Source organism: Lactuca virosa, chromosome 3 (genome assembly GCF_052849685.1).
Source record: "Lactuca virosa cultivar CGN04683 chromosome 3, Lactuca_virosa_CGN04683_v6, whole genome shotgun sequence".
Taxonomy (NCBI): domain Eukaryota; kingdom Viridiplantae; phylum Streptophyta; class Magnoliopsida; order Asterales; family Asteraceae; genus Lactuca; species Lactuca virosa.
This window is the reverse complement of record NC_136428.1, coordinates 312,828,955-312,838,679: the sequence shown is the minus strand read 5'-3', so window position 1 is coordinate 312,838,679 and position 9,725 is coordinate 312,828,955.

Below are 9,725 nucleotides of genomic sequence, written 5' to 3'. Positions count from 1 at the left end.
ACATAGCTTACAACTTAAACAAAAAGCCTAACTCTAAGCAAATAAGGTTACCCAAATAAAACCTTTTCTTGTTAAAGATTGTGATAACTCATATCAAAATAAATATCTAAATATATATAATCAGATTATATTATTATAATATACTGATTAATTAAAAAAATTAATGAGTCAATTAGAGGAAAAATTACGAATATTAATGTTAAAAACCGTCAACTTGATTAGGGGTATAAATTTGAGCAATTAAGAGGGTTTCACCCGTCATAGACTTAGATATAGCTTGAGAAATTGAGTGAAAACCCCACTAGAATTCCAAAGAAAAAGGCGAAGAAACGAGTGAGAAATCGGAGAAGGAAGTTTGTAATGATTTTCGACATTTTTCTAGTAATTAAGGTATGATTCTTTAATTTTAGCTTGGTATAGTCATTTGAGTAGGTTTATACATCTGGATTATATGTTTTGTTTCCATCTAATGTCTCTGTTCGGGCTACTAGTAATTTACTTGATGAACATTTTGAATTGTTTACATTTTTGTTAATTTTTTTTTTAATTCAAATTCATTTGAGCTTATTTATGAAAAACTATTTATGAATAAATGTTAGTAAGAAGTGGAGAAGATTAATTGTGATTTCATAAATTAAGTTTATAGAATTTTCGAAGCTTTGAAATGTTTTAAATGGCAGAAAGATGATGATTTTTGTGTAAAGAAGAGATAGAAAATTGGATCTATTTTTATGGGCAGGTTAAAAGAAAATTTAATTTAAAAACAATAAAAGTGGATGGTTACAGTTCGAGGCTCTTTGTGGCACTTTTCATGTGCCAACTTTCAATTTAGATGCATGTCCTTTTCACAAGTTTTCAGAAAATACAATATTAACCCTTGAAATTTTATTTTTATTTATTTTAAGTTATAATTAAAGAAAATCATTCCCAGCTGATGTGGGATCAGGTGCAGCCGTTGTGGGATCTGTTGCCCTCACGAAGGCAGGCATGTTAGCTGCACCCGATCCCACATCGGTTGGGAATGAGAACTAAACATTCCTTAAAAGGGCGGGGATACCTTCTCTATCGTAACACGTTTTAAAGTCGTGAGGGTAGCACGTCCCATAAGAACTTTGCAGTGAAGCGTTCCCGGGCAAGAGAAATTCATGGATGGGTGACCCCATGGAAAGTTTTCGTGCCAAGAGCCCAATGGGGACAATATTGTGATACGTGTCAGAGGGGGATGTTACAAATGGTATCAGAGCCAAGGAACGGGTCAATGTGTTCGACGGGGACATTGAAACCTACAACATGGGGTTAAGGCGGGCAGGCTAGCTGCACCTGATCCCTCATCGGTTGGGAAGGAGAACTAAGCATTCCTTAAAAGGGTTTCGATGACTTCTCTGTCACAACGCGTTTTAATGCCGTCAGGGCAGCAGATCCCATAAGAGATTTGCAGTTAAGTGTGCCCGAGCTAGAGCAATTCAGGGATAGGTGACCCCCTGGGAAGTTTTCGTGTCGGGAGCCCAAAGCGGAAAATATTGTGATATGTTCCAGAGGGGGGGTGTTACAGAACACATATGTTGTTTTCTAGGATCGCAAACTTAAAAATATTTGTTGGTGGAATGTAGGGCGTGAGTAGTGTGACACGATTCGGGTAAGACGTAACGAAAATGAGATGAGTTTTTCGGGTTCTGTGGTTGTTCGCACATACATATTTAGCATGCGATTTATATGCATTTTTAATTATTTGTTTACGATATTTTTTTTGATAAGTATAGTTGCGTGCAATGTTATTTGTACTTGTTTATCTAAAGTGTGTTTTTTTGGATGACATGGGTGTTTAATCGTTGTGATCATGATGGGTATGTGTGATCGGGAGGAATGGGAATTGAGAATTATACGCATTTCCTTGGATATTTAAACCACTTGAGTACAATTGATGGGTTGTACCAAGGGGATGGGAAACATGCCATTGGTTCTTTCTCTAAATGACTAATTGTTCCCTTAAATAATGTCATCAGGTGATATGTTTCGTTGTATTATTTATTGAACATATATGATAATACCTTTTATTTTTTTAAGTGATAGACATGTATGTGCAACACAAAATACTAGGCCCTAGTATTACCCATTTAGAAACTTTAAATATGCGCATCCCAGGAAACTATTTAGCTAGTAGCGGTGGAAAGGAAAAAGAGGAGGATTAATCAAGAAAACAACGAAGGAGTTCCAAAAAGACGTAACACCCGAAGTTGTTCAACTGAATCTCAATTTGTGTACCTCCTCCATCAGAACTTGACGCGCGTATTTATTAAGACATGCATGAGAGGCGTACTTAGACTTATGCTTAGCGTACTCCTTCCGGGGCCAGTACGCGCAGCGTACGAGCTGAGTATGCCCCCATACTCCGCATACAACCAATCTAACCCATTAAGGACTTAATCGATTAAGTCATCATGCCAAACTCCCATATCTGATCCTAAATGCTAACTTAACACGTAAAGTTGGCAACTTTACTCTCATGCATGTCTTAATAAGACCCAAAACTCAAAGAGAACCTTAACAAAGAACCTAACACATGCATGGAACAAAATAACTCATAAGGTTGCATTTTTATGAACAAAGGACCTTAAATGTGCTAAGATCTAACATCCATGGCTTTTGGAGTAGACCATAATATCAAATATGGATTAAAAGACCGAAAAATGCATAAATAACACCCTAAGTTGGATATAGAATAATTAACCATCAAGATGAGATCTTTTTACCTCAAATGGCTTGCTAAGATGAAGATGACTTTGGATCTACAAGCTCAAGCCACTCCCAAGCAACCTCCAAGTGTTCTTCTTCTTCTACTTTACCAAAAACACCACCAAATATAACTTTCAAGCTCAAACCTCCCAAATGACAACTAGGGTTTCGATATTAGGGTATAGAGAAATGGAGGTTGTACATTAGAAGGTCCAAGGGTGTTATAATTAGATTTAATAGGGCATAAACCCTAAAAATTACGGTTTTCCCCTGCATTACGTAAGCTATGCGTAATCCCACGTACGCCCCACATACGTGGGTGAACCCGCGATCCAAAAATGAGTTAGTACGCTAAGCGTAATCATAGATTATGTCCCACGTACTAGCTAGGGACTAAATTGAGAGAAATTTTGCATTAAGGGTTAAAAAGAAACATAACAAATCTCGGATGTTACAATATCACTCTAGATTGTAAAATAGGGAAAGTATGTTATGGGTGCAGGTTCCCCAATCATATCAGGTTAAACTCTCCCTTGAACAAGGATAATTATAACCAACGCATGGTGGCAGATAAAAGGAATATTTCGGGAGATGAGAAAGCAACAATGATAAGAGTAAATGGTAGGGATTTCCACATGACAACTCAGGAAGGTCCGGAGACCCTGATATAGTGACAAGTATCTTCTTAGTAAACTCTATATGTGTGGGTGATATTTGATATGGCTGCAAACATATATTTAATTTTTTTTAAGTACTTTTTTTAAGTGCCTAAATATGAATGCAAAAGCTTTTAGAAATAAAGACTAATGATGATCATTGGGTAGTCATAAGAACAAATTTTGATGGTTTCTTGATTGAAATAGACAGTTGTTTAGCACCACTAAAACTAGTACGCGTAACACGATGAGATTTTGATGTTGGGATAGGAATGGATTGGTTTTCGAAAAAAAAGTTAAATAGATTGTAATAAGAAAACAATTTACGCCTGGGTACTAAATAGGGGAACGTGATATGAATGTATACTAGTTGCAAGGAAGTTCTCGAGATCCCTATTGGTTAGCACCAAGAAGGACGGGAGAATTTATTTAGCAGTTTCATGATTTGCTTGACAAGGTTTTATTCGACATTGTACATCATCATGGAGTGAACCATTGTTGTTTGTCACGAAAAAAGATGGGATGATGTAGATGTCCATAGAGTACCAAGACTCAAAGATGTTATAAGATCTTTACTGAATAGAGAATGGTAATGTTGTCACTTAGTGTAGTAAGTCATAGGTAAATGGAAGAACCAAGTAAGATTGAAATGATTATAATTGATGTAACATTTATTATGTTGGGTGAATTAAAGAAGAATAGGAAAGAATCATCGTTAGAGGATAAGAATTTTTTTTAGATCTGCGTACCTTGTATAGGATGACACAGTTTATGGGACATGGGTGTATGATAGCCAAGATCATGACGAGTATGTTGTGACCAACAGGGGATATGATTTGAGATGGATATTTAAATGCTTGAGCACAACAGATAGGTTGTACCAAGAGGGAAGGCAAGTGGATAATTGGTTCTTTCTATGGATATCTAAAATATTCCCTAAAATTGTGTCATCAGGTGTAACATACTTGCAGGAAAAGTTAGTTAATATATTTCAATTGTTTATGTTTGATCGTAAAATACAAATATATACTAAACTACTCCTAAATTATTCCACCTATGTCCACAATGGGACTTGAACCCTCGACCTCAAGGAGGGAGGGCAGCACTAGATACTGCTAGGCTAGAAGCCCTTTTGTAGGAAGTGTACCATTGTGTTGGATTAACCTGCAGGATGCTTTGGAGCAACAAAAAGGTTAGGCAATTTAACGTAGGAAACCAATACTATTTCAGGTGAGATATAAAATCATGTTCAAGAAACCCCATGGAAATGGCGTAGTGTGTTTTGACAAAGGAAAGTTAAATATGTGGTAGGTTGGACCTTTTGTGATTTAGCAACAGGTTGGAGAGATAGCTCACTATTTGTAGCTAGTAAGGGAAATACCATGAATTCATATCAAGTTCCATGTTTCTAATCTAAGTGAGTGTCTCGTGGATGCGGCCATGGAAATGACACTTAAAAAAAATCAAGGTTGGTGGCAAGTTACTTTACACGGAAGACCCATTGCAGTTATAGACCGAAAGGTCAGGAAATTAAGGAAAGCAGAGAAACCATTGGTGAAGGTAAACTAAAAGTATTATAAAGGATCATATGCGACATGGGAAACTGAAAGAGTTATGAAGACCAAATATTCATATTTGTTTACTTTATTCAAATTCCAAGGACGGAATTTTTCGAAGGTGGAAGTTTGTGAAACTCATATCAAAATAAATATCTAAATATATACAATCAGATTATATTATTATAATATAATGGTTAATTAAACAAATTATGGAGTCATGTTTAGGAAAAATTATGAGGATTAACGTCAAAAACTGTCACCTTGATTCGGGGTATAATATCAGGCAATTGAGAGGGTTTCACCGGTTATAGACTTAGGTAGTATATACAGCTCCAGAAATTGAGTGAAAACCCCACTAGAATTGCAAGAGAAGGCGAAGAAACAAGTGAGAAATCGGAGAAGGGAGCTTGCAAAGATTTTCGACATTTCGCTAGTAATTAAGGTATGATTCTTTGATTTTAGCTTCGTATAATCATTTGATTAGGTTTATACATATGGATTGCATATTTTGGTTCCATCTAATGTCTCTGTTCGGGCTACTAGTAGTTTAATTAATGAAGATTTTGAACTCTTAACATTTTTGATAAAGAAATTTTGGATTCAAATTGATTTCAGTTTATTCCCGAAAAATTACTTATGAATACATGTTAGTAACAAGTGGATATGATTAATGGTGATCTCATAACTTAAGTTTACTGAATTTTCAAAGCTTTGAAATGTTTTAAATGGAAAAAATGATGATTTTCGGGTAAAAAGGAAAATCTATTTTTTATGGGTTGTTTAAAAGAAAAACTAGTTTAAAAACAATAAAAGTGGATGGTCACAGTTTGAGGCTCTCTATTCGCATATTGCCAACTTTCAGTTCAGATGTGTGTCCTTTTGACAAGTTTTTCGAAAATACAATTTTAACCCTTGAACTTTTGTTTTTTATTTATTTTAAAATTTAAATAAATGAAATCAAAAATCATGGGAATAGCCTCTAAGTTTTATAAGCTTGTTCATTTATTTGGTATTTTGGGGGAGCTCACTAAGCTTTGTTCTTACAGTTTTTAGTTTCCATTTCAGGTACCTCTAGCTCGAAGGGGAAGGGCCCGTCTTGATCGCACCGCATCACTCCATGTTTTTCCGCACTTAGTGATTTTGGGATTTATACTCTGATATAATGATACAATGTGACTCTTTTGAATACTTTGGTATCAGTTTCTTATGAATGGAATGAATTTAAAAACAAAATTTTTATATGTATTTTTGGGATGTTACAGTTTCGATTGATGACTTATTTAGCATATATGATAATACTATTGTTTTAAGTGATAGACATGTATGTGTAACACGAACTCACTAGGTCATAGGCTTACCCTTTTAAAAACTTTAAATGTGCGCAACCCAAGAAAGTATGTAGCTAGTGGTGGTGGAAAAGACAAAGAGGAGGACTAATCAAGAAAACAACGAAGGAGTTCCTCAAAGATATAACACCCGAAGCTATTCAATTGAAGGATTTATTATAATTTTATTGTTTTCCCTATAGTTTAGACAATAATTATGTTTTAGAATTAATCTTGGGAGATGTTTGGATAGTTATATTTTGACATTTTGTTACATCCGATGAAATTAGCATGCTGCAAGGTTGTATCATAGAGTTGTTTAAGCAGATTAGGTGTTTTCGTAAACACTTTAGCTTATACAGAAGGAACGAGAGGTCATCAAGTGACTAAATTAGACTACATCTCGATTGTAGTTATCATGTGTTCAAGGAGATCTGAGAGGTTCACTATGGTCACCCCTGAAGAAGAACACATCCCGATTGGAGCTTATGTCAGAGCACAAAGAGATGTACCAGAAACCCCACTGAATCGAAATGTTAGTCGTGGATGAGGACAAGGAAGAGGAAGAGGCATGGGTAGAGGAAGAGGTTGAGGAGTTTTCACAGCACCGATACCTACACCGTCTGGCCATGCAGCTCCGGCTCCCACTACGGTCAAGGTAACAGATGGGGTCGTGTCGCAAATATGATCACTAGAGAAGTGTTGGATGATGAGATTGCTCAGGAGATACAATCTACCTTGCCAAATGTAATTGATCATACACATGATTTAATAACCTTGCGAAATGTAATTGCTCAGACACATGATATAATAAAGAATGACTATGTTGGTGACATGGACAAAAAGGAGGAAGACTACGAGTATAGTACACCAATTTCGAACCATGACCCAAGCATTACATAACCCTCAAGGCATAATAACAATCATGATCGGAAAGGTTGTAGTTATAAGACATTCATGAATTGTAGGCCATCCGCATTTAACAGAAATTTGATCCCATCTTATGGTTAATGTGGATCATGGAGATTGAGGGAACATTTGATACTAGCAATTGTGCTGATGAGGACAAGGTGATTTATGTTGCGATATTGTTAAAAGGGGAGGCTATAAATTGGTGGGGCATGGTGAAAGAAGTTAGGGTCATTTTTGCCGAAAAGATGTAATGGGATGAGTTTACGAGAATCTTTACAGAAAAGTTATTCCCTCGACGGAAATTAAGAAGTTGTAGGAAGAATTCTTGAGATTGGAACAAGGGAATATGACAGCGAGAGAGTACACTACTAAGTTCATGGAGAAAGATAGGTTTTCAAACTTTTACGTATCTATAAAAGAAGGAAGGGGGAATGCTATATTTAGGGATTAAGAATGGTTGTCCGTGAATTTATTGAACTTCAGAAAGCAGGTACTTTCCAGTCTGCCGTAGATATGGCAGAAGGTTGTGAATATGAACAGAATCATCAGGCTGAAGAAAGGCTTTGGGGAAAATAAAATGGAATGGTACGAATAATGATTCCAAGAAAAGCATGACTTCAGGTTGATCAAGGGTCCGGAGTAGAACAATGTACTATATGCAAACAATTCCATAAGGGGGAGTGTAATATAATCAATAGAACTTGTTATAAATGTGTAAAGATAGGACATATCGCTCCAGATTGTAAAATAGGGAAAGTATGTTACAAGTGCGGGTTCCTTGATCATATCAGGTCAAACTGTCCCCGGAACAAGGGTAACAATAACCAACACATGGTGGTAGAGAAAGGAAATTGGTTGGGAGATGTGAAGGCACAAATGACAAAAGTAAAAGGCAAGGCTTTCCACATGACATATCAGGAAGATCAGGAGACCCCGATATAGTGACAAGTATCTTTTTAGTAAACTCGATATATGTGGGTGCTATTTGATGTGGGTGCAAACATATATTTGATTTTTTCAATACTTTTTGTAAGTGACTAAATATGAATGCAAAAGATTTTACAAATAAATACTGATGATGATCATTAGGTAGTCATAAGAACAAAATTTGATGGTTTCTTGGTTTAAATAGACAGTTGTTAACCACCACTAAAACTAGTACCGTAACACTATGAGATTTTGATGTTGTAATAGGAATGGATTGGTTGTCGAAAAAAAAAGTTAAATATATTGTAATAAGAAAACAATTCTGGCATGGGTACCAAATAAGGGAACATGATATGATATGTATACCGGTTGTAAAGAAGTTCTCAGGAGCCCTATTGGTTAGCACCAACAAGGACGGAAGAATTTATTTACCAGGTCCATGATTTGCTTGACAAAGAATTATTCGACATAGTACATCATCGTGGGGTGAACCAATGTTGTTTGTCATGAAAAGATTGGGACGATGTACATGTGTACAGGTTACCAAGAGTCAAAGAAGGTATAAGATCTTTACTCAATAGAAAATGCTAACATTTTCACTTAATGCAGTAATTCATAGGTAAAAGGAAGAACCAATATGATTCAAATGATTAGAGTTGGTGTAACCATCAGTATATTAGGTGAACTGAAGAAGAATAGGAAAGAATAATTGGTAAAGGATAAGAAAAAATAATGATTGAAATGATTAGAATTGATTACCAAGTATGATTCAAACGAGTATGTAGTCACCAACAAGGGATAGGATTTGAGATGGATATTTAAATTCTTAACCACAATGGATGGGTTGTGCCAAGAGGGAAGGGAAGAGGACCATTGGTTCTTTCTATGTATATCTAAAATATTCCCCTAAATTGTGTCATCAGGTGAAACATATTTGCAGGTAAAGTTAGTTAAGATATTTCAGTTTTTTATGTTTGATCGGAACCTTTGTTTTATCTCATCATTTTTGAAGAATTTCCAAAGAGGAATGAATTCTCTAGCCAAGTATGAAATTTTATATGGTAGGAAGTGTACCACTGTGTTGGATGAACCTGATGATGCTCATGATGCTCAGGAAAAAAACCAAAAGGTAGGTGGTTTAACGTAGGAAGCCAATGTTGTTTCTGCTGAGATATAAAATCATGTTGAAGAAGTGTCATGGAAATGGCATCGTGTGTTTTGATAAAGGAAAGTTAAATATGTGGTAGGTTGGACCTTTTGTAATTAAGCAACAGGTTGGAGAGATAGCTTACTAGTTGGAGGCACTAATGGAAATATAGTGAATTCATATCAAGTTCCATGTTTCTAATCTAAATGAGTGTTTGGTGGATGTGGTCATGGAAGTGCCACTTAAAAAAAATCAATGTTGATGATAAGTTACATTACACAGAAGACCCAGTTTAGTTATAGATTGAAAAGTCAGGAAATTAAGGAAAGCAAAGAAACCATTGGTGAAGGTAAACTAGAAGTATCATAAGGGATCAGATGCGACATGGGAAATCGAATGAGATATGAAGACCAAATATTCATATTTGTTTACTTAATTAAAATTCCAAGGATGAAATTTTTTGAAA